This window comes from Delphinus delphis, chromosome 1 (assembly GCF_949987515.2).
Source record: "Delphinus delphis chromosome 1, mDelDel1.2, whole genome shotgun sequence".
Lineage (NCBI taxonomy): Eukaryota > Metazoa > Chordata > Mammalia > Artiodactyla > Delphinidae > Delphinus > Delphinus delphis.
The window spans coordinates 43,101,736-43,128,241 of NC_082683.1; the positions used below are offsets into that span (position 1 = coordinate 43,101,736).

Below are 26,506 nucleotides of genomic sequence, written 5' to 3' on the forward strand. Positions count from 1 at the left end.
GTACTGTAATTCATTTAAGGCTTTCCTTACATTTTTACGTTATAAATCTATAGTAAAATATATAATAAACATCTTTTTGCACATCTTTCTTCATATATTTGATTACTTCCTTATGCTTCATTCCTAAAATGGGAATTGTTTTGTTCCTTTTGAAATGACTCAAGTGACCTAACAAACTCCCAAACGTCCCCAATTTCCTTTTTAAGTTTGTGTTTCTTTACTAACTTCTGGCTTGCTCTAGGGCTCTCCTGTTTGGTAACAGGTAACTGTGAATTTTGGGTTTGATTCCTGGCTATGATTGGTCAGAGGGGTGGGGGAGACCATAGCTGGCAGCAGCAGGCTGGGGTCAATTCTGGGCTGCAGGGCAATCGACTGTTGAAGGGGCATCTTACTCTTTGGTGGACCCTGGAAGTTAACAGGTAAGGCCTAAAAAGTAACTGAGTGGGTGGGATGCACTAGCCTGATGCACATCACGCTAAGCCACAGCTTTGTTCAGCTTAACATCCCCTGAGGTGTACTCTGTGCTGAGACTGGTTGTGGGCACACAGAGATGAATCAAACATTTACAATCTGATAGGAGAGACATACAAGCAAACACATACTGACAGTGTAGTAATGAGTACTTATAAATTGGGAAGCACAAGGATTATTGGGAGCATGGAAGAGGTTTTGTGCTTTCTTTTAAACCAACTTTTATACAGTATGTACTTTTTTTTTTTTTGCGGTACACGGGCCTCTCACTGTTGTGGCCTCTCCCGTTGCGGAGCACAGGCTCCAGACGCGCAGGCTCAGCGGCCATGGCTCACGGGCCCAGTCGCTCCGCGGCATGTGGGATCTTCCCAGACCGGAGCACGAACCCGTGTCCCCTGCATCGGCAGGCAGACTCTCAACCACTGTGCCACCAGGGAAGCCCCAGTATATACTCTTGTACACAAAGATAATATTCATTAGTTCCTCCTTCCTCCCTCCCTCCCTCCTTTCTTTTCATTCAGTGCATCTATAGAAGTGGAGTTGGAGAGAAGGAAAGAAATTTAATAAAAGCAAGAAGTAGAATTTATCAGGTTTAGTGAACAGTTGTCCAGGACAGAGACACAAGAGTTAAGGATGATTCCTATGCCATTCACCAAGCCAGAAAATGAGTATCATTTTGGTCTGAATTTTTTTTCCCAGCTATAACTGACAAATAAAAGGCCTGAATTTTAAAGGACAAATTTTAAGGAGCAAAGAAAATTTTGTTTGGGGTGCTATATTTTAAAATCATTTGAAGAAACCATTCTTAGAATACTGGCTTTCTATAGTATGTATATGGTATAAAAGCAAAAGTAGGTTTACCAGGTTGGGAATAAGGAGATTTTTTTTTTTTTTTTGCGTTACGGGGGCCTCTCACTGTTGTGGCCTCTCCCGCTGCGGAGCACAGGCTCTGGACGCGCAGGCTCAGCGGCCATGGCTCACAGGCCCAGCCGCTCCGCGGCATGTGGGAATCTTCCCGGACCGGGGCACGAACCCGTATCCCCTGCATCAGCAGGCGGACTCTCAACCACTGCGCCACCAGGGAAGCCCAAGGAGATATTTTAGAGTCACTGAATAGTAGTGGAAATCAATGCAAAACTGAGGGTAGGGTAACCAAATCAACTGACAGCAGGTCAAGGTAGATTAAAATGAAAGAGATTTACAGTAGGGGAGAAGAGAACAGATGAAAGACATTTCAGAAGCAGAGAGCAGATTGGGTAGGAAGAGTCAAAACAACGGAATAAAATTATGGATGAAAAGATTTAAAGTGGACTACTATAATCAGGGAAGTGGTAGTGATGATAAAGGCAGCCTCTTTGAGCAACATAATTTGAAGAGAAGGAGGGAAAGCGGGAAGCAAGAGGAAACTGGTCCTGGGAACAAATGAATCATCTTCACGTAGTAGCTACACCCTGGGTAGCATGATTATTCATAAACAAATGCAGATTTCCTGCGGTGATAGTGAACTAGGCTTGGAAAGCACAGTGCTAATGTTAGGTTGCCATACTAATCTCAACTAAAGGGCCCATTTCTCTAGATTGAAATTTTTTTAGCAACAGTAACTTAGTCTTATAGTATTTTCTAAATACTGAAGAAAGGACTGTTAGGGCATCAGATGGGAGACTGAAGGAATCTCAGGGTCTACTTCCAGGTTTTCCTTACGTTGGATGCATTTCACGTGTAGAATGGTGGCAGTATACTACTTAATTCATAGCGCTGTTGTGAGGATGAGTCACAGTTTCCTTCTGAGCCCCAGTTTCTCTTGTTATAAAAAGGGGATAGTGACTTTTTGGCGACGTGACTCAGAAGTAGGTGGTTGAAGGTACACACAGGAACAGCTTTCATTGATTGGGAGAGAGCTGTTAGGTTATATTTTCTCTAAGGTGGCTGCTCAATTATTATTTGAAAATTCCCAGAGACCTTATATAACTTTCTCATTAAGATTTATTATTATTAGGACATAACCTAAGGTAAGGTGAAATTGCCTTATAATTCTTTTTTATACAGAAAACTGTACTGGTTCTATCCTGATATCTGCCATGCAACAGAATGTCATAGGATCCAGTATACTAGGCTGTATTATTCTTCAGTGGAGGTATGTTACATAAATCCATTAGTGAAATTTAGGGAGATTTTACCCAGACCAAGAATGATGACAAATGATGCACCCATCTTTCAACAGGAACACACACACACACACACACACACATACACAGATTGAGAGAGAAAGAAAAAGATGAGAACAACCTTGAATCTAAGAAAGACAGAGAGTATTTTGGAACCAACGATAATAGGAACTAACATTTATTGAGTACCTTCCATGGGCCAGTTCCTTTACATAAATTATCTCCAATCTTCACAACAACCAGCAAGGTAGGCATCAGAAAACCAAGGTTCCGAAATATTATATAACTTGCCCAGGGTCATAAAGTTACACACCATAGAGCTGGAATTGGTTGTATCAGGATCTGTCTGCCACCAAAGTCCCTGCTCATTCTACTATACCACTTTGTGATAAAATAATGTATACTATTTGTAAAAGTATGGGACCACAGGACTTGAAGAGTTTCTCTCTTTCCCTATTTTCCCTCTGACAGTCTTGCTTCTTTTGTTCTTGCTTCTGATTTTGCAGCCTAGAGTTTGAGTGGGATGGAATATGGGGTATCTGTAAACAGAACGATTCCACAGCCCCAGCTATATAACGATTTCCTTCCTTCAGAGCCCTACCTGGGATCTGGTGGGGGTTGGGGGTGGAAGAGTAGAGATGGGGGTGGGGGAGTGGGTTAGTTAGAAGAGATGGTTGTTCTTCTCTTACCTTTAAGTTATTTATGAATTTCAGGACAACTCGTTGGCTATTGTCTTTTCTTCCTCAGCATGTTATTATTATTATTATTTTTCTGTTTTGGGGGAGGTTGGGGGTTAAGGGTTTGGTATCCGTAGGATATTCCTCAAATGCTCTGCCACAAGATCCGAAAAAATTAAGGTCAAAGACAATTCCTTCAACTGTTTCGGGAGAGGATTGGGGGTGGGGGGAAGGTTGGTTCTGGGTCACTCTTCTTGCATCCAGACACACTGCAGGGATTAGGAGGGATCCCCCTTGAATCATGAGAGATGAAAACGAGGAGATTCCCTCACACCCCTGCTCTCAGGTGAAGGTCCGAGTGACGGGAACGTTCACGTACCTTCTGGAGAGAAAGAAAAGGTGCAAAGGTGCTCAGGGCCTGAGGACTGGGGAGAGGGGAGGGGACCCACCAAGGTTGGTGGGGATCGAGGGGCTTCCGGCTCCCGGGAGGCGTCGTCGGGGGCGGGCCGGGGGCCCGAGGGCTGCGCAGGGAGCACGGGGCCCCGCCAACGCCAGGCCGCGCTCCCTCGCGTTCCCTGCAGCTCGTGCCCGGGCGGCCGCCGCAGTCCCCGCGCCGTAGCCGGGCGTGGGGTCCAGGGGGCGCTGTGGCCCAGCGGCGCCGGCGGCAGGAGCGGCCACGGCGACGCTGGAGGCTTCACGGAGGATCCCCGCTTGCAGCACCTCGGTTGTCCCGCCGCAGCCTTGCGCCCCCGGCCCGGCTCAGCGGCGCTCCTTCGGGATCCGCGTGGCTGCGGCGGCCCGGGAGCCCGATGCGGCTCGGCGGGCGCTGGGCCTCAGCAGCAGCGGCAACCACAGCTCCTTCAGGAGTGGGAGGCTTCGCGGCGGCGCCTGGGGCCGGGCCGGTGCCCTCCGGAGGAGGCTGTCTGCTCAGGGACGACCCCCACGGCCATGCTGAGGTGGCGGCGGCCGCTGCTCGAGGTGAGTGTGGCGCGGCGCGGCGCGGTCCCGTGCTCGCTGGCCTTCGGCCGCCCGGGAGGGTCCTGGGCAAGCCCTCGGGCCAGGCGGACGGGGCGTCCTGCCGCTGCGGCCGCCTCCCCCACCCCGCGGCTAGGGGGGGCCTCAGCCCTTCTTTCTCGCGTCCCCCGGGAGGCCGGAGGCGCGTGGGGGGCGACTAGGCCCCGCGTCGCCGGGAAGCCCTCGCCCCGGCCTGGGCTCCGGGGCGGCCGGGTGTGTGGAGCGGGGGACTGGCAGGGTAGCTGGCACCCTTCGGGTTGGCCCCGGCGCCGGGCCGAGCGCAGCCTCTTACCCCGGGCCCCGCACGTACATCCCGGAGGGAGGCAGAGGACGCCTGTTTGCGAACAGCCTGGGCTTTTCCGCGCCCCATGCTGAGTCCCGCAGAGTCCCGGGGGGAGGGGCGGGAGGGCAGGGAGAGAGAGAGAGAGCGCAGAAAGTGCGGGGCCCTGAAAGCCCTAGGAACTCCTGGAGTGTCATTCACCCACCTGACTGGGCTGAAAACAACCGTTTGCGTCTTATTTGAGGTGAAATTTCATCACCTACCGGTAGCTCATCTTTGCCTTCTTCTGTTACATTTTGCTTCTAAGCGTGGTTTGCTTTGGAGAAAGCCCCCTCCCAGCTTTGCGATGTTAAGTTTCCTAGATAAATACAATCAGAAAATATCTTAAAAAAACAAAACAAAACACCAAAGGTCTGGTCGCCCGCCCCGCCATGAGAGAGTGTAAATATTTTAATGCCTCAGTCCTCGTTACAAAATTGTCTCCCTAAATAGATCCATAGGATAGATGACAAGAGGATTTTAAAAAGTCATGCTAATAACAGATACCTGATAGAAATAGGACATATTCTAAATTTTAGTAGTTAAGTGATTTGTTCTGGTATTAATTTAAAAAAAGTTAGTGATTACAGTTGGTACCATAAGTCAGATATTTGGGTGTTTGTGGCTTATGATAAATGTGGTTCAGGTTATTCTTGTTTCCCATTATGTATGTGAAGGTTGTAGGATTAATAAATACTTATAAAACTTTTATAATCCTGAAAAAAATATACTTATTGTAGAAAGTTCAGAAAGTACAGAGAGGTACTATGCCAACCCTCAGTGAATATTTAATAATGGGGGAAAAGTCACCCATAATCTCAGAACATTTTGATGGTCATTTAAAGTTTAAAATGGGCTGGTACTGTTGGTGATTAAGTTATTATCTCTGTATTAGGTTCAAAGTTAACTGTTCCATTTTACTGTTGAACATCCAGTCATTTGTATAAGACCTATAAAAATGTTTTACTAAATTACATTGCAGTCATAGTTGAATTCATCAATTAAAACAGAATAACATGGGTAACTACCTAAAAGACCCCTGATTTACCTTCTGTGCAGCATGTGAATCTCCAGGTCTAGGAAGGTTTTGGGTATTAAAGGTTTTTTGGGGACCTATCCTATTCGATGCCATAGCCTTGTATTGTTTTTGTAAAATTTTTGCTTAAATATCTATAACTGTAAAATATTGGCTCCATTAAAAAATTTGGGGGAGGTAGATGAATTTAGGGTTAAAAAAATTTAATTCAGTTCTTAGTGTGTCCCTAAAGACTACGAACATTAGAATCAGCTAAGAGTGCTTATTAAAATATGCAGATTCCTGGCCACTTGAATCAGAATTTCTAGAGATGGTGGTGGCCCAAGGAGCTTCACTTTTATCAAGCTCCCCAGTTATTAGTCCTACTAAAGTTTGAGAATCACTGGTAATAAGTTTAAAGTTAATTAACCTTGTCAAACTGAGTGAAAGTATCTGTTTTCTAGCAAAGCTATAAATCTTAAGTGGCAATACAGTCATTTCTTATAGCGACAGATAATGGTGGTAATCTTAGAAAAATCATATTTCTAGGGACAGCTGATTCAACCAACAAACATTTATTGAGAGCCTTTTCTGGTAGCTGTGGTGTTACAGAAGGATACCTGACCACTTACCTTGGCTCTTAATCTTGGACTTCAATGTCACTGTCTGTAAAATGCAGATAGTTATCATACTTATCTTGCAAGGCTTTTAGGATAAATATATCTGAAAAAGCTTTGTAATCTGTGAAAGATCTTTATAAAATTTTAGCTGTTAATATTAAGTGCCAGGTCCTGTCTTTGGTGTTCTGAGAAACACAAAAATGACCAAGGTGTGTGCTAGCAGCTAGCTAATTGTAGAAGCAGGACATGTTTAATTAACTGTTTTTTTAAATAAACTTATTTATTTTATTTATTTATTTTTGGCTGTGTTAGGTCTTCGTTGCTGTGCGTGTCCTTTCTCTAGTTGTGGCGAGTGGGGGCTACTCTTCTTTGTGGTGCGCAGGCCTCTCATTGTCATTACTTCTCTTGTTGTGGAGCATGGGCTCTAGCCGCACGGGCTTCAGTAGTTGTGGCATATAGGCTCAGTAGTTGTGGCTCACGGGCTCTTGAGCACAGGTCAGTAGTTGTGGTGCATGGGCTTAATTGCTCCGTGGCATGTGGGATCTTCCCGGATCAGGGCTCGAACCCGTGTCCCTTGCATTGGCAGGTGGATTCTTAACCACTGCGCCACTAGGGAGGTCCTAATTAACTGTTATAAGGCAGAGTCAGATAAGTGTTGTAATTGAGTGGAACATGCTGGATCTCTATTTAAGGCTTCTATGTTTAATCCAGTAGCTTGCCCTTTAAGAATATTAATAATTTTTATGTATGGTCATTCCTTTTTCTTCTAATTCCTGATTCAGTATTTTATTCTTTAAGGAGAAAATTGTATATGTTGCCTGGTGAGCAATAGTTTTATGTTAACTCCTTGAGAAAGATGGTGTGAGTGGAGATGATCCCATTTCTTCCTGTTACATTCCATTCAGTAAACTTTTATTTGGCACCTGTTATGTGCTGGCCGCAGACTAGTTGCAGGGCACAAAGCTTCTTTAAAAGATGACTGCTTGGGGCGTCCCTGGTGGCGCAATGGTTGAGAGTCTGCCTGTCGATGCAGGGGACACGGGTTCATGCCCAGGTCCGGGAAGATCCCACATGCCGTGGAGCGGCTGGGCCCGTGAGCCATGGCGGCTGAGCCTGCGCATCCGGAGCCTGTGCTCCGCAACAGGAGAGAAAAAAAAAAAAAAAAGATAACTGCTTAGATTTTTAACTTAAATTCTCATGTTGCTAAAGGGATAGTGTGTGTGGTGTGTTTTGTGGTTGTTAATTGCATGATGTGGTGCAGAATATGGAGTCAGATGTGAGTACGAATCCTTACTGCAGTCTTACTGCACTCTTATAGCAATGTGACATTTAGATCCTGAGTTTCTTCTTATGTGCTACTGGAGTAATGGTACCCCTCAGTAGTCAGGGCAGTAGAACGGGTTCCATGAGATAAAAGTAATCAAAAGCAGGGGCTTCCCTGGTGGCGCAGTGGTTGAGAGTCCGCCTGCCGATGCAGGGGACACGGATTCGTGCCCCGGTCCGGGAAGATCCCGCATGCCACGGAGCGGCTGGGCCCGTGAGCCATGGCCGTTGAGCCTGCGCGTCGGGAGCCTGCGCGTCGGGAGCCTGCGCTCCGCAACAGGAGAGGCCACAACAGTGAGAGGCCCGCGTACCGCAAAAAGTAATCAAAAGCAATTAACTCAGTGTCTGTCACATAGAAGGTGCTCAATAAATGCTCAATTCCATTCCTCCTTTTGGAGAAAACAAAAACAAAAACCAGGCATTGGAATTTCTGTGTGACTTAAAACTTGGTAGCTTTAATTTTTTAGAGAATGAGTTTACTTTTGGAAGTTTTTGAAATTTTTGATAGAAAACAATTTTGATCTTAACTATTACACATATTTTCCATTTCATTTTTAGCAAATAAATTAGCTCTTCCCTATGTCTAGCTAATAAATTAGCCATTCTCTGTGAAAATATAGTTGTTACATTTTCAGAGTTTTATTCATTTTTCAGTTATTCATTTTCAGTTTTACATGATCTTTGATTTTACTTGTGTGTACCTGACTTGCATTGTATAGAACAACATTCTTAGTATATAATAATCAGTGAAAGATACATAGTTGCAGTTACCAAATAGAAATAGTTCATATACTTAGTTTTCAAAAAGCAGTATCATTTATTAAACTTACATTATTTAAGAATTGAAGAATCTTCAAAACATAGACTTTTCCTTACATAACTGCAGTAGATTAGAACTAGATTTTTATAACCTGTCAGATATGGGATCCAGTCTTTTCTTATAACCTGTATAACCCTGGACAAGTTTCTTACCCCCTTTAAGCCTCAGTTTATTCTCCTATAAAACGAAGCTGATAATACCCATCTTATAGGATTATTGCGAGGATTAAATGATATAATGTGTAAGTCAGAGCTGTAATTCAGTCCCATGAGTCCTGGTAAATCAGTGTTACCCTTGAAGTGGAAAATATACTTCTTGTTTACTTCTGTTTGAAAGAGCTTGAAAGGTCATTATTTATGGAGTTTACTACCAAGAATATAAAATCAGTATGATCAATTTGTATTAGAGATTGCTAAATTAAGGAGAAACCAAGGTATCAGTATTAGTATTTTAACTGTGTAGTTAGTAGAATGTCTTCCACTTTATAATACTCCGTAAGTTTTATTTAATAAAATAATTTAAATGTTATTTATAAAATATTTCCTGTTAAAAATTTTTCTTTTGAATTATTATAAATAGCCCATTCACAGAACTGGACTCTTAGAAAAATTAAAACAGTATATACTGTTTTGTATTTATGAAGTACTTTTTGAGAGCTTTTAATAAAATAAGGTAAAGATGAGGAAATTTCTTTGGACACACTGAAATCAAGAAAAAGGCATTGAATTCCTATTGGGCAAGGGAGGCTTAATGCATGTTGATGAGGCTGTTGAGGTGTTCAGGATTTTATATTACAGAACTCTTTGTAAAAATCCTAAATTTTTTTCTGTAAATTATCTTTTAGTTTAAATTTCTTACATTTGTTTATTTAAGCTTAAAAATGCTTTTGCGGCCTTAGCTTTTGACCATAATAGTTTCTTTAGCTGATAATTCTGTAGTGAGTTATCATCTTTTCAACTTTCTGGTTGTTTACGATAATACATCCTCAAGGATATATGACTTAATATCGATGATGGTAGTTCTGTTGCATTTTTAAAAAGACTGAAGTAGTAAATTCATGCCTTAGATTAAAAAAATTAAACTTAAATGGAAATTTGTTAAAAATTCTTTATTCTTTTTTATTTTGGCTGCATTGGGTCTTCGTTGCTGCGTGCGGGCTTTCTCTAGTTGCTTTGAGCAGGAGCTACTCTTTGTTGCAGTGCATGGGCTTCTCATTGCCGTGGCTTCTCTTTGTTGCAGAGCATGGGCTCTGGGTGCGTGGGCTTCAGTAGTTGCAGCACGTGGGCTTCAGTAGTTGTGGCCCTCGGTCTCTGGAGCGCAGGCTCAGTAGTTGTGGTGCACGGGCTTAGTTGCTCCATGGCATGTGGGATCTTCCCATACCAGGGATTGAACCCATGTCCTCTGCATTGGCAGGTGGATTCTTAACCATGGCGCCACCGGGGAAGTCCCCAAATTCTTTATTCTTGTATGTAGTATAGTCCCCTATTGTTTGTTTCCATTCAAAGTATTAAAGCTTTTCTATGAGGTTTTATAGGACATAGTTCAGAGTCAGCAATAATGACTTGCTAATGTTTCTAAAGCTTTTTCAAACTAGTTAGGAAATTCTGCAGGGAACCATTATTTGAGTGAACAGAGCGCATTTGGGGCCTTCATTCTACATACATTGGATCAGCCACAGTGTTTTCCCATTTGATTATGATCACTTTTAGATCTTTTAATGCTGATTTTGAACTGAGTGGGCTGAAAGTTATACAAGATTGTATAACTGGTTTGTTACACAATCTTATAGTTGCTTTGGATGCCATAATTTCTATATAAAGCTATAAAAAACAGCAGTTCTGGAGTCTTTTTGCTGGTATTAATGAAGAGGTAAGCATTTCTGTTTGTAACAGTTCTCTTCTAACCTCTCATCGTAGTTTATCTACCAGAATTTGTTTTATTAAAATGAAAAAAGAGTAAATCATATGTTTTATTATTATTTCAAAACACAACAGAGCCTATCTCAGAATTCTGTTTATTAAAATAAAGAACGAGCAGTATCAAAATTTTGTGAAAATATTCCGTCAGGGTTTATGTAATTTTTAGTCTCCATTTTTCATTTTCAATTGAATGAGAGAAACAACCTCTGAAAAGTAATTGAAGTAAAACACTGCAAGTTTGAGAAGAAATTTAAAACTTCAGAATACATCATCTAGACCTTTTTGTAATTCTGGTGATGTAATAGCTGCCAAAGTTTTTTGTTTTTGTTGTTTTAAAAAATTAGTAGCTAAAGTAAATTATTTTTGAGATTGTTGTGAGGTCACTCTTGGAAATTTCTGCTCAATGGTTAAAAAACAAGGTTAAGATTCTTTATTCTGGCACAGCCCTTCATGGTCTGGTTCCAACCTAATCCATGGGGTCTACTATTCATTGGCCAATGAGTATTGTATCATATTATGCCTATAATAAACCTCTAGCTTGCCTGGGCATTTTATAAAATCTGTGTGGCTAAAATGGGAAGTAAAATATAAAATGTAGCTGCATGCCCCATTATCCAGTCCTCCCAAGATTCCAGGTTTACAACATTTTCCTTGATTTCTTTTGCCTTTTATTGCTTATTTGTGTAATGGAAAAGTTTTGTCAATGGTGTGCTATCTTTCTGGTAGGTGTTTCATGTCTGTTATTTGTAATTCTTAAAATGATCCTATAATACCCATGGTATCATGGACGTTTTACAGCTGAAGGAACTGAAGCTTGGAGAGTTTTATTGACTTTCCTAAGCCCACATCCATGATTCAAACCATATAACTCTGACTACAAACTCCACACTCTTTTTCATCATGTGAACTTCCCCATGTGTTCTGTATTTGTTTTATTATAAGATTTTCCATAGTGCTTTAGGAAGTATTCAGATTAGAAGAGCACAACTTTAGTTGATTTGCCTTTGAAGTATGCTATTGGCATGTAGTAATTTGTATATAAAAAAAGATGTGTATGTGCATGTATTTTGGGAATTTCTCCTTTCATATACTTATTTTTGAAGTAGATAAATGCCTGCTTTGTGATTATTATATAAGTATACTAACTGATCTCTGGACCTCATTTTTCTGATCTGAAAATGAGTGGTGGGCTAGATGTTAAGGCCCTTTCCACATTTAATATTCTATTCAATATTTCTAAAGAAGAGCTCAATGAAAAGATAGATGGCATGTGGACAACTCTAGGCAGTGGTGACTAAATGTCATTAATGAAGTAACAGCATGGGGGGGCAGTTGGCTGTGGGTAGTGGCTGAGGAAGATAGGAGAATCAAGACCAAGAGATTGTAATTTACATAAAAGTTTTCCTTGTAATGACTAAAGAGAATATATTTCTGAATAAAAACACAACAACTCTGGAAATTAGCTGGATGAATAGTTTGTGACTGAGGCCTTTTCCCTCTACCTGTTATTCCCTTTCTTCTGCCCTTTCTTGTGATGTGTTTATGTTTGTGAAAAATGCATATAGAGCTGTGTTATATGAAAATAACCAGATCAAAAGTAGCACACTTGAAATAATTAAAGCTTTCATATTGCTCATAAAGTGGGAATTCAGTAATTAAAATGTGGGCCCATTGTTGTAGATCTTAAGAGAATTTGTTGAGAAAGCAAAGGAGGGCATGTTTTGCATTCAAAAAGGATAAAATGCATTTTAGTGACAAAACTTTTCTATAGCCTACCCACCCTGGAGGTATTAGAGATGCTAATATTGACGTGTAGGTAAACAGATGATGTTTTGACTGGTTGGAAAATTGTTACCCAGCTAGAAAATTGTCATACTTTTCCTTGTTCGCTTTTTCTGCAGTCCTTGGATCAGTGAATCTTGACTTAGCAAAGAAATCATCCTCGACCAGGAGCAAGGAAGTGTTCTTTAGTCAAATACAATAAATTTTTTTTTTTTTAGCATACTAGATCCCTCAGGTAGAGATTTGTAACTGCACATTCATATTTTAAAAACTGAGGAGTAAAAGTAAAGAAATTTGTTTCACTTTATTTAGCAGTATATTACCCAGACTAATTGGCCGTGGAACCCTTTTTATCCACATAATAGTAGTACAGCTTTTACTGATCTAGGTCAACTTTTATCTGTTTTATAAAGCCTCACCCTCACGATATCTATGGCTATTTGAACCCTCCGGTGATCAGTCCTGATTACTTCCTGAAGGACTTCATTCTGTTGTTGGTTACTGCTGATTATTAGAAAATTTCTTTTGTATTTAACTAAAGATCTGCTTTTCTTTAACATCTATCCTTTTGTTGTTTTCGTCTCTAAAATTATACAGAATAAGTACTCACTTTAATATCTGAAGCTGATAAGATAATATTTTGTCTTCCCTGGCATAGTAATTAAAAGCTCAGACTTTGGAGTTTGACTGCCTGGGTTCAAATTTTAGTTTCACTGCTTTTGCCTTGTGATCTTGCGCAAGTTAATTAATGTCTCTGTGCCTCAGTTTCCTCATCTGTAAAAAAGGAATAACAGTAGTACTTTAGTGGACTAAATGAGGGGATCCTTATAAAGAGTTAATTACAAGGGGCTTCCCTGGTGGCGCAGTAGTTGAGAATCTGCCTGCTAATGCAGGGGACATGGGTTCGAGCCCTGGTCTGGGAGGATCCCACATGCCGCGGAGCAACTAGGCCCATGAGCCACAACTACTGAGCCTGCGCGTCTGGAGCCTGTGCTCTGCAACAAGAGAGGCCGCGATAGTGAGAGGCCCACGCACCGCGATGAAGAGTGGCCCCCGCTTGCCACAACTAGAGAAAGCCCTCGCACAGAAACGAAGACCCAACACAGCAAAAATAAATAAATTAATTAAAAAAAAAGTTAATTACAAAATGTGTTGGTTTGGTCCTCTGGGAAGCATTGATATTTTTCTTTTGGCTGTGTTCGGTCTTCGTTGCTGTGCGTGGGCTTTCTCTACTTGCGGTGAGCGGGGGCCACTCCTCGTTGCAGTGCACGGGCTTCTCACTGCGGTGGCCTCTCTTGTTGCGGAGCGTGGGCTCTAGGCGCGCGGGCTTCAGTAGTTGTGGTGTGCGGGCTTAGTTGCTCCGCGCCATGTGGGATCTTCCCAGAGCAGGGCTCTGAACCTGGCTCCCCTGCATTGGCAGGCAGATTCTCAACCACTGAGCCACCAGGGAAGTCCCCCCTGGGAAGCACTGAGATGGAGTTACTAGTGCAAGGGATTTTTATGGGGGTAGGTAATAGAATGCCTGTGAAGGGAAAGGGAGAGAAAGCTGAACTGACCAAGGAGAACCTCAGTCTGTGATGCAGATCTGGAAAAAAAAATCTTGGACAACCCAATAAGAAGCTCCAGAGCAAAAACTGCCTGTTAGAGGAGTCCTGCATTAGGAAGAAATGGCCAGGTTCTAGAAAATCCTCTGTGTTTAGTCACTGGCTAGGAGCTGCCCAAGGAGAGTGTGGACTCCCCTGGAAAGCTGAGATGAATTCTTATATGCTGCAGCTGGAGGCTACTAGCTAACTGTATTCCTTGCACCTGAATGCGGGTTCTTTTTTTGAAGGGAGATCCAAGTGATTGCCACAGTCCCTTTCTTACGCTGTGTGGATCTGTGTCTCTAAACATTTTCTGAGAGTAGCTCCTCCATTTCCATGGACCTCTCTTCCTAATGGGAAAGTTGAAAATAGGATAGTGAGACAGGCTTCAGCCTCCATCTCTGTAGCTGGTCTCCAGGTCACAGTGGTTCTCTTTGTCTCCTCCACTATCCAGTCTGAATTCTTGCCATTAGCTATAATTTCTGAAGTTCTTGGTGGTTTGTCTAGTGGTATGACCCAACCCTCATTTTTTATTTAAAATTTTATTTTTGGCTGCGTTGGGTCTTTGTTGCTGCACATGGGCTTTCTCTAGTTGCGGAGAGCGGGGGCTACTCTTTGCTGCGGTGACGGGCTTCTCATTGCGGTGTCTTCTCTTGCTGCAGAGCACCGGCTCTAGGCACGCGGGCTTCAGTAGTTGTGTCAGGCGGGCTCTAGAGCACCGGCTTAGTAATTGTGGTGTCCGGGCTTAGTTGCTCCGTGGCATGTGGGATCTTCCTGGACCAGGGCTCGAACCCGTGTCCCCTGCATTGGCAGGCGGATTCTTAACCATTGCGCCACCAGGGAAGCCCCAGCCCTCATTTCTGAGGGGTGTGAGAACCATGCTCTTCTCAGGCTGGAGTGGTTGCATTTGTCTGTTCACAGTCACAGTTGCTCAGGGGAGTATCAAGTGGTACCCAAATGGATCATCTGAATTCCAGGTATACTCCTTGATCCCATTATGTAACAGCAGCCCTACTTCACCTGAGGATGAGGTTTAATTAGCCTCATTGTGGTGATTCTACTTCTTGTCTCCTGGTCGTGGGATACACCGAGTCCCAAATTCCCAGGCTGCAGCTGTAATTTATATAGTTCAATATGATCCTTGATATGTCTCCTGGTAAAAGTGTGCCTAGAACCTTCAACTTTTTTTTTTTTAGCATCTTTATTGGAGTATAATTGCTTTACAGTGTTGTGTTGGTTTCTGCTGTATAACAAAGAAAAGCAGCTATATGTATACGTATATCCCCATATCCCCTAGCCAGTTGGTCAGCTTGAGGCATAGTGCTGTACTGGGGGCTCAGTGTCGCTCATTGGTTGGATGTTCAGAGTTGGCAGAAGCCTGATTGGGCCTTGGTAAGTGGCCTCCATGCCTCCTTCTCTGCTTCCATCTTCATTTCTGTTACAGTGGCTTCTCTGTTCATGTTCCCATCATGCCAGTTCTGGGTGGCTAATGTCAGCTGTCTGAGTCATTTTGTCTATTTGGTTGTTCATTGTCTCTTCTGCATTGGATGCTTTCTGATGGGCATTAACACGTGAAAAAGATTTTCACACTTTATGCTCACTCCTGTATGCTCATTCATTTGCCTCCGCTCATATCTTCTTGCATCCACTGTAGAGTCTTTTTCCTTAAAGACCCCTAACCAGGTACTCAGTCCATTTGCCATTGCCCATGAGTCTGTATATATTCTCATCTCAGGCCACATTTCTTTCTACACGAAGTACATCACTTGAAGCTCCATCTTAGGGAGACTTTGCCTTTCTACTGTCATAGTCACCCCTAAGTGTGGCTGTAATGAACCTGTTGTTTTTTTTCAGCTTGCATTCACGTACTGAGCTGACCTATTTATAAGCCAAACTTTGGCTTTTATGTCCTCCTTAACTTGGTTGTATAGGATCCTCCAAACAGCTATAGATGTGAGCTGGGGAAGGGTGCTGGCACAACTGTGGTTAAGTGTCAGGGAAGTCTTGACTGCCTACTTATGTAGCTTACACGTGCCCTTTGGTTCTGCTTGGGTTTGATTTTTTTTTTTTTTTTTAATTAATTTATTTATTTTTTGCGGCACGCAGGCCTCTCACTGCTGTGGCCTCTCCCGTTGTGGAGCACAGGCTCCGGATGCGCAGGCTCAGCGGCCATGGCCCACGGGCCCAGCCGCTCCGCGGCATGTGGGATCTTCCCAGACCGGGGCACGAACCCGTGTCCACCGCATCGGCAGGCGGACTCTCAACACCTGCGCCACCAGGGAAGCCCCGGGTTTGATTTTTGATGTACTATTTCCATCTCATAATGGATTGTTACTGAGCTCACTTGAGTTTATGACTTGGAGAGTCCTGTTGAGCCCAGCTCATGATGGGCAGTTCTGGACATATGGTGCCCAATGGTCAAGCGTTCTATCTCTTCCAGAGCCCAGTAGCACAGCAGGAGTTGTTTTTCTAATAGCATGACTTTTCTGCAGAACTCCAGGGGCCTGCACTGTAATTCTCCCACTTGGGCTTGCTATAAAGTCTATACTGTGTCTTTCCCCACCATTTATATCTCCAATAGCATAGGAACTGCTTGCACTACAACCTGGACCTACTGCAGAGTTGTTTACTCCACTCAAAGCTGGCAGCCTTTCATATTACTCAGTACATGGGCCACAGCAGTGTATAGAATGTGTTGACTCTAGAATCTGAAGAAACCTAGCAGACCTTGTGCTTCCTTTTTTTTTTTTTTAATAGTAGGGATGCAAGATGCAGCAGTTTGTCTTTTGCTTTGGAGGGAGTGTGCTGGCATAACCTTAACCACTGGATTCCTAAAACTTCACTGAAATGGCAGATCCCTGAATATTCATAGTTTTTCTCCCATCCTTTGGAGCACATATATCCTTCAGCATGCTAGCCATCTCTTGATCATCTTGCACGATCAACATGATGTCACTGATTTACTAGATTAGTGTGCTATTCTGAGTTCAGATCTCTTCAGACTATCTTATGACAGAGTAGGACAATTAATGTAGCCCTGAGGCAAAACTGAGTGTATGCTGTTGTTGACTCCATGTGAAAGGAACTATTTCTGATTGGGATAGAAAAGAACTCATTTGCCAAATCAATGGCTGTATGCCATGTACCTGAGGCTATGTATATCTGCTGTAGCAAACATATTACATCCAGCATGGTAGCTATGGTCATGGCTGCTACTTGGTTGAACTGTGGTAGTCTTCAATCATTCTCTAGGATCCAGCTGGTTTCTACAGAGGACAGACTAGTGAATTAAACAAACATATGAAAGGGACCACTACCCCTGCATCTTTGAGATCCTTAAGGGTGGCGCTAATCTCTGCCATTCCTCTTACCTCCATCCTTGACACAATATTTTTTTGATTTACTGTTTTGGCCAAGGAGTGGGGAGACATTTTTAGGTCTCATTTGGCCTTTCAGTTGCTAAGTATGCCAATCCTGTTTATGTATTCAGGGCCTGGGAAAATAAGTGCTGGGTGGGTCAGTGGACTGTGGACCTACCATAAGCTAGACTTTGGCCAGAACTCTATTTCTTACTTAGTTCCTATATTCCTTCCCCTGTAACTGGGCCATAATTATGTTCCACGTTTCTAGATATCAACATTAACTCAGCCTCTGTGACCATTAGTTCTTCAGATGTCTAGGTATTTTCCTTTCCCCACTATACCTAAATAGTCACCTGAGTAAATACTCATAGGTCCCTTTGGGGGAAAAAAAAAAAATATATATATATATATAAAATTTGTTACGGGGTCCTTACTCCTGGGGACCCATCCATCTCTTTAAGTCCGTCAGTCTGGATCTGAAAACTGGCTCAGGTCCAGGAATTAGGCAAGGGATAGTAGCTTTTTATTGAGGCAACTATTCTCAGTCTTGTGCTTATCTGTTCTTGCCTTGCTTTGATTGTGTATATATTAATAAGCAGCACTGTTGTTGATTGCCTGTCTATTTTGCTCTAATGACACCAAGTTCTGTTAGCTCTCTCCCCGGCTCCCTGTGGGTCAAGCTTTATTGGCTGTCTCCCACCTTGCAAGTCATGATGATAGTGTGGTCCATTAGCTTCTGTTATTTTGTGTTTTTTAAATAAACTTATTTACTTTATTTATTTTTGGCTGCATTGGGTCTTCATTGCTGTGTGCAGGTTTTCTCTAGTTGTGGCGAGCGGGGGCTACTCTTCGTTGCAGTGCACGGGCTTCTCATTGCGGTGGCTTCTCTTGTTGCAGATCACGGGCTCCAGGCAGGCGGGCTTCAGTAGTTGTGCGTGGGCTTCTGTAGTTGTGGCACATGGGCTTAGTAATTGTGGCTCATGGGCTCTAGAGTGCAGGCTCAATAGTTGTGGCGCATGGGCTTAGTTGCTCCGCAGCATGTGGGATCTTCCCGGATCAGGGATTGAAACCGTGTCCCCTGCGTTGGCAGGCAGATTCTTAACCACTGCACCACCAGGGAAGTCCCTAGCTTCCTGTTTTAAGTGCTACCACCTGGCTGCTCTTGCTTCAGAGCCCCATCATTGCCATCATCAGTGAACCAATTTCTGTGACAGCCTCTACTATAGAGGAGAGCCACCACTTAAATTCTTAGTGATGCTAAGGTCTGTCTCACCAGTGTATTCCTGATGGCCTTGGTGTGTGGTGTGTCTAATCGGCCCTCTTATGGAACATAATTGTCTGGTGGGTCTTATGACCTCCCATAATATATCCACTCCAGCATTCCCCCTTTCCTGAGCCTTTAATCCCATTATCCTTTCTCTGCCATGGTAATTTAGGCATTTTAACTTCATTCAGTGTGGGCTGTATTTTCCAGGCTTCTGGGAGTCACCCTAGCAGTGAGTTACGAAACCCTAAGTCCTTGTCACAGTGGTAGTCCCCATATTCTGAGACAGTGGACTTCCACCTCCCAACCAAACTTTACCTTATTCAGTAATGTTTTGGCCTCCTTGATTAAGTACTCTCAAAATCCAACACTGTGGGTAGCCTCACTGATTCGGCTGGTATATGCTGGCTAATTCTTGCAGCAACTTTGGGGTGTTGTCTCTTTTCTCTCTTATCAGACCCAAGATGTCCTTAACAGGATTAACATTAATTATTATCATGGCAACCAGGAGTGGAGGTGGGGGCAGATCTTGAGGGGAGCTCTTGTTGCCTTGCAGGTGAGAGGCCTCTGAAGTGTATTCCTGCACAGTGGGAAGTGCCAACATCATCTCTGCAGACTCTGGGAGTGTAGAGGAGTCTGGAGAATCAAAATCTTTGGGGGCAACCATCTTAGTTGTCCCTACCCCATCTATCAGGCTTCCATGTTTTCCAAACCAGGACCCTGACCTTAGTATAGCAAACCTGCCCTCACTGAGCATTCAGTCATCTTTGAAGCATTTCTGCCTTTAACTATCTTTTTCTGCTCTTTCACTGTAAGTGATAAGGACTTGTTTGTGAGCTACCAGAGAGCCCCCTGGCTTTCACATTTAGTTTCCAATTGTTAGCCGCCCTTTCTAGGGAGTCAGTACAGCTGACAGCCAGCCATTCCATTGTTCTTATTTGTATTGTTCCCTTAGACTTTTCAGACATCACAGTCATTACACCACATGGCATGTTCCTCTTTGTTTTTTAAAAAAATAATTAATTAATTAATTAATTTTTGGCTGAGTCGGGTCTTTGTAGCTGCGCATGGGTTTTCTCTAGTTGCAGCGAGTGGGGGCTCGTCGTTGCAGTGCGTGGGCTTCGCATTGCTGTGGCTTCTCTTGTTGCAGAGCACGGGCTGTAAGCGTGCGGGCTTCAGTAGTTGTGGCTTGCGAGCTCTAGAGTGCAGGCTCAGTAGTTGTGGTGAGCGGGCTTAGTTGCTCTTCAACATGTGGGATCTTCCTGGACCAGGGCTCAAACCCGTGTACCCTGCATTGGCAGGCGGATGCTTAACCACTGCGCCACCAGGGAAACCTGCATGTTCCTCTTTGGAAGCATTATCCCAAAAAAGTTTTAGCACTTTTCCCAAGAAGGTTTTAGCATTTGGGCCACCATCTTGTTGCCCGGGGCTGTCCCAGGATGAGGTCCTATTGCCGGTGGGACAGTAAGTGATGTAGTTTCCAAACCGCATTCTTACTTTCTGCTTTCTCAGTCCATTTCTGGTACCCCCTGTGCCAATTTGAATTCTTCTGGAAGCCGATGTCAAGACAGAGTTAGGAATACAAGAGGTATAAGGGGGGAGGGGGAGGATTCCTATGAAAGGAAAGGGGAGGAAACAGAATTGGCAGGGAGAGCCTCAGAGTGTGATTCAGATCTGACAGAGTCTCAGACTCAATGAGGGCTCCAGAGCAAAAATTCTTCATTTAGAGGGTCTGTATTTGACAGAAATGGCCAGGCCTTAGTGCCGTGATATGATCAGCTGCCCAGGAAGAGAGTAGTAGTCTCAGCTTGAGAGCTAGGGATCCTGAAGAGACTGTAGCTGGAGGCTGCCAGCTGACTTCTAGGCTATGCTATCAATTATTGGAGGGTTGGAAGCATATCTGGTATTTAACCTATATCCTCGTTGAATCTTCTTGTGCTATTCACGCTCTTTTTAATTCCCTCTTTTCTTTGAAGTACATTCCATGGAAAAAGTGGCTAGTTGAGTTTGCACATCCAACGATTGTGCAAATGCCTTCTTAAGACAACCGTCACACTTTGGCATGCAGCAGAAGTGCCTTATTTGTACTTCCCATTTTTTCACACAGATCATTAAAAAGACATTTACTCAAGAGTTCGGGTTTAACAAAATTAATAATTTTTATTGCTTCATCGATGAAGTGAAACTGGCATTTTTTTTAAAACTGAGAGTGCATGGCAGTGAAGAATATGACTACTAATGAAATTTGGTGTTGCCGCCTTGATTCGTGCTAAAGTGCAGACAGTTCTACCCACTACTGCTTTTGCACTGTGCAAATTTGTCCATCAGTACAAATGTCAATACAGTGAAAAAGGCATACTAAACTGTTATATCTTAGTGTTATTATGAAAAAGTTTTTTTTAAATTGAGATGTAATTCAGATATAACAGTTTCAGGTGTACAACATAATGACTCAGTATATGTATGAAAATAGTTTTGACCTCATATACTTCCTGGAAAATCTTGGGGATCTCCTCGAGTCTGTGGACCACACTTTAAGAACCACTTAGAGTAGTCTAAACTCATTCCATTTTGTGCTTGGATGCTTTCAAGCAGCCTGAACTTTACTTTATAAGATTACCTAGCTTGTTTTTTTTTTTTTTTTTTCCTAGCTTGTTTTTAAACTTTCATAACAGCCTGGTTAGATAAGCTCTATTGAGTGTTTAACTGACTTAATCATTAAAAATGTTTTGATATTGCTTAGTCAGCACCCTTCCTTGTTTTTAGTCTGAATGCTTTACTGCTTGCTCATACCTATTAACTCTACCCTGATGAATTAAAAAAAAAATAATAATTTTAAGGTTTGCACTCCATACTTAATTCTGAACAAATCTCTTAAAAAAGTGCAGCAGTTGATCTTTTGACATTTAAATCCTGTGAGATTCTTGCAACAAAAATCCTTGTTTCTCTAGCTCCTTTGGGAAAAGGTAAATAAATTTAGGCTTGGTGAAATATTTTTAGCAGACTCTTGAAATGAAAGCAAGTAGAAGTTTAGTTGCATTGTGGTATTATGTGCATTTTGTCATCATATCATACAGTGGTTTCTGTGAAATTTGGGGCTGCTTTAGGAGTGAGATGGGACTGCTTTCATTTAGTATAGCTCTTATTTAAGGGGACTATTAAAATCTCTCATAAGTGGAATTTGAAAATAGAAACAAATTAAGCTTGTGTTACATATTAGATTACTGAAGAGCAAATTCTAGATGGATTATCAGGATTCCTTTAGTATACTGAAATTGTATTTTATTGATTTTTATTGGAAATAATTGGCAGTTGGTCAGCCTTCATCTGATTCCTGCATAAACCTCATCTACTACTCTTCCACTCACTTAATCTTCTCTTTGTCCTTCCTCTTCCCTCTTCTTGGAACTCTTTTCCCCTAGATATTTGTAGAGTTGCTTCCTGACGTTTAGGTATTGACAACAATTCATCTTCTCAGTGAGACTTTCTCTATGTATAAAATTGTAACCCCCAATCTTTCCTTTTCTTCTTAAATTTTTCTCCTTAACATGAATCATCTAGTTTACCATATACAGTATTTTACATGTTTATGTTGTTTATTCTCCATTTCCACCTATTAGAATGTAAGCTCCACAAGGGCCAAGGTTTTGCCTGTTTACTTGCAGCTTTATCCCCAGTGCTTAGACTTGTGCCAGGAACATAGCAGGTGCCCAAATGTTGGTTAAATGAATATTTATATCATATAAATATGAATTATATGTAGATTTTGATTGTAATTATATTTGTTGTAATGAGATTTGACTGAAAATCTTGCTCTTATGAAGTCTTTGTATCCTAGCTCCCTCTCCTCTTGTTCTCATTTTGATCTCAGCCTATAGCAAGCTCTTATATATATGTGTGTGTATATTGTTTAAGAAGATTTTTTAAAAAATACTTCTTTTTAAAAAATACTTCTTTCCTCTTTTTTTCCAATTCTCCCAAATCTCACGTCTCTTTTCTTTTTTTTTTTTTTTTTTTTTTGGCGGTACGCGGGCCTCTCACTGCTGTGGCCTCTCCCGTTGCAGAGCACAGGCTCTGGACGCACAGGCTCAGTGTCCATCGCTCATGGGCCCAGCTGCTCCGCGGCATGTGGGATCTTCCCAGACTGGGGCACGAACCCGTGTCTCCTGCATGGGCAGGCGGACTCTCAACCACTGCACCACCAGGGAAGCCCTCACGTCTCTTTTAATACTCAGTTCAGTGCTTTTCCATGAAGCCTTTTCAGATTATTCTAAGCTGTAATGATTTCCTCTAAGTTTTTATAATATATTAATATTTGTACATCTTTTACATTCTTTTTTGAAGTTTCTTTCTTTCTTTCTTTTTTTTTTTTTTGCTGTGCAGCTTGCAGGATCTTAGTTCCCCAACCAGGAATTGAACCCAGGCCCTGGTAGTGAAAGCACAGAGTCCTAACCACTGGACCACCAGGGAATTCCCGCTTTTATGTGTGTCATGTAATTTTTCTGAATTCTGACTTGTATTTTGCATTTTTACCTAACTTTTCATGAGTGTATGTCTTCCTAATTCTCCACTACATATTCATAAGTTTTTTGAGAAAGGAAAATTATATTTCTTAGTAGTGCCCAGTGAAGTACTTTACATTCATTCATTTATTTGCTCATTTAACAACAGTTACTGACACATTTACTCTGGCAAGACTGTGCTTAAGTGTTGAAGATAGAAAGAGGAATAAGACATCCTTGCTATCAAAGAATTAAAGGGCTAGTTGGGAAGGCAAATATGTAAATAATTAAATGCACCAGGTTCAGCGAGGACAATCAGTTCCACCGTGGCTTTACTGAAAAGGTGATGCTTGTGTTCAATATTGAAAAATTAGTAGGAGTTTTCCAGGAGGATAAAAAAGAGAGGGACATTTTAAGCAAAGGAAACCTTGGGCACAAACATGTGGAAGTACGTGCAACACGTTTTATTTGGGGAACTGCAAATAGTGTGGTATGGCAGTTTTGAGTGAGGACAGGAGAGGAGGTGGAGACCTAGGCATGGAGCCAGATGATGAAAAGCTTCATATACTATTTAAAAGAGTTAGATTTTTAAATTTTAGGTAGGGCATGGGGAAACCAATGAAGAGTTAAAAATAGTAGACCAATTGGTCATTGAGCTTTTAGAACAATTATTTTGGTGTCAGTATAGCAGATGGGTTGGAGGAGAACCAGTATGGATACAGGTATACCACTTGGGAAACTATTGAAATCTAAGCCAGAGATGGTGGTATGAATTAGGGTAATAACATCTGGGATAAAGAAGAAAGGTTGGATGCAGGAGGTATTTATGACTTAGAAATGTTAGGATTGTTTGGACATTGTTGATGAGGAGAATGGTTCCTAGGTGTCTGGCCTTGGATTATTGAATGTATGGTGAAACCTTTACTTCTGGATGCAGGAGGTATAATAGGTCTTAGGGAGTAGTTAAAGCCACAAGAGTGGATGAAACCATCCAGTGAGAACAAGTAGAGTGAAGAGAGAAGAGGTCTGAGAACATGACTGGATAAAAATCATGCTTACTAGACACACAGGGGGAAAGCCCACAAAAGGAGACAGAGAAGGAAAATCAGTAGAAAGTACTATCAAGTTTTGTAGGAGAAAGGAAAGAAAGGTTTTTTGAAAAAAATTAATTTTAATTTTGGCTGTGTTGGGTCTTCGTTGCTGTGACGGGCTTTCTCTAGTTGCGGTGCACGGGCTTCTCACTGGGGTGGCTTCTCTTGTTGCGGAGCATGGGCTCCAGGCCCACAGGGGGCTTCAGTAGTTGTGGTGCACGGGCTTAGTTGCTCCGCGGCATGTGGGATCTCCCCGGACCGGGGCACGAACCCGCGTCCCCTGTATCGGCAGGCAGACTCTCAACCATTGCGCCACCAGGGAAGCCTCAGAAAAAGTTTTAAAAAGGCGTATTCAGCTGTGTTGGTTCCTCTGGATAGGCTAAGATGAGGCTTTAAAGTGTATATTGGGCTTGGCACTTAGAAAGCATTTAGAGAAGTTTCAGTGGCTAGAAAAGAGTGGATTCGTCATTTTTTTTTTTAAAACGCACTTGACTGTGAAGGGAAGGTGAAAAGGCAGTAACTAGAGGGGAATGTAGAGTTGAAGGAAAGGTTATAATGCTTGCTATTAAAAGATTAAAAGATTCCTGTTATTAAAAGATATCTGAAGATATTTATAGACCATTAGAGGAAGAAGTTGAAAAGACAGAGGGCAAAGACACTCAGTGCTTGTTGGAATGTAGACTGGTTTCAAAATTAATTGATGTGTGTATTGGGAGATAAATTAATCTCCAGTTAGCTAGACTAATTATGAATGTTTAGGATATATTTTTGTTAAAATTTATTAGAATAGCAACCACCAACAAATAGAACACTCAAAGTCAATTTTAGAAGTCAGAGAGTAGTTAGAGATTTTCTACACTAGTTTCTTCATTGGACAGATGAGTGAATTGAGATGTAGGTTAGTACTTTTAAATTATTTAAGTCTTTTAAGTTATTAATTTTATCTAAAATTAATTAAATTAAGAAGCTTATGTACTTGAATTTACTTTTTCAGGACCAGTCTTTTGTTACATATATGCTTGTTTAGATAAAATACTTCCAATTTTTAAGATTTTCTAATTACACATGTAACTTTAAAAAATAACAACAAAAGACCAGCCTAGACTTCCCTGGTGGCGCAGTGGTTGAGAGTCCTCCTGCCGATGCAGGGGACACGGGTTCGTGCCCCAGTCCGGAAAGATCCCACATGCCGCGGAGCGGCTCGGCCCGTGAGCCATGGCCACTGAGCCTGCGCGTCCGGAGCCTGTGCTCTGCAACGGGAGAGGCCGCAACAGTGAGAGACCCGCATACCGCAAAAAAAAAAAAAGAAGACCAGCCTAGACAAGTCAACATGCGTACTTTAAAAAGAATGACTTATGCAGGAGACTCATGCCTCAGATTCCACATTCACCTCAAATATCTCTTTTGATCTTTCCGACTTTCTGTCAGCTGAACTAAATGCTGTGTCTCTGTATACCCATCTGTCATGGATTATATTGTATTGTCAGCCCCTACCCCCACTGGGCTGGAAATTTCTTATTTTCAGAGCTCTTAGAATAGCTCTTGAGCATATATAGTAGGTGATTGGTAAATATATTCTTTTTTTTCCAGGGGCTATGCCACGCAGCTTGTGGAATCTTAGTTCCCTGACCAGGGATCGAACTGGGTCCTTGGCGCTGAAAGCACGGAGCCCTAACCACTGGACTGCCAGGGAATTCCTAAATATGTTCTTGAGTAGATATATGCTTGGATGAATTCATAGACTGGACAAAAAGATAGACTTTCCTTCTGTTCATGCATGAATTTGCCAGTGTCCAAGGCAGGGAAGTGTCCTAAACCTGCAGAGGTACTACTCTCACTCTGGATAAGTTTCAGCAGTCTTTGAATTTATGAGCTTTATTTTCAGTGTTTAGGTGTAGTAGTAGTAGTCTCCCTGCCCGCCGCCCGCTTGAAGCTTCATAATCACATGTATTTGTTGAATTGTCTGCCCTCAGCCTCCATATTTATAATACTGGATGTTTCAAAGATATAATTGACGTAAACCAGTGTCTTCCTTACCAGTTATGAGTTGTCTTTTATTGTGAAGATTAGCCAGAAAATGTGTTTTGAAAATTGTGAACATACTTTTAGAATTCCTTTATTGTTAGGTGCTTTCCCTCTTCTGTTATTCTTTTAGCTTTGTCTTCAATACAAGCTTGTCAGAGCTTTTCCTTTTGTAAAAATAATTTTTAAAAGACAGTTAAAGTAGGGGTGGATGGGGCTGTAGACAGGACATCATGGAGTTTTATAAACTCATGCAACTGTTAGGTAACTTAATACAGTTTTTATCCTTGGGAATATACCTTTCTAGCTGGCAACTTTAAATTAGGTTATTTCATGTTTCTGATTGTCCTTTTGGTGTTTCTTTAATGACAAGTGTAGATGCCTCCCTAGGGGTTCTTATTTTAGATTGCTTAGGGTGGTGTTGGAGAAAGTGTTACTTTCGCTCAGATATTTTTTTGTAGTATTTTAAAAGTAATATTAAACAGGTCAACATGACATTTTTGTGGCTTAACTACCTTAAAAGCGTTAAGGAAAATAATTTTGAAGTCAGCTTTTTC

At 42.1% G+C, this 26,506-nt stretch overlaps 1 protein-coding gene across 2 annotated transcripts in view; it reads left to right on the top strand.

Annotated features, from left to right (window-relative positions):
- The first annotated feature begins 3,986 nt into the window (after nucleotides 1-3,986).
- ZFYVE9 (zinc finger FYVE-type containing 9) overlaps nucleotides 3,987-26,506 on the top strand; it is a 185,651-nt gene continuing 163,131 nt past the window's right edge. For both annotated transcript variants that reach the window (XM_060021975.1, XM_060021983.1), the window contains exon 1: nucleotides 3,987-4,291. The gene's annotated coding sequence lies outside the window, so the exon portion shown is untranslated. The remainder of the gene's footprint in view (nucleotides 4,292-26,506) is intronic.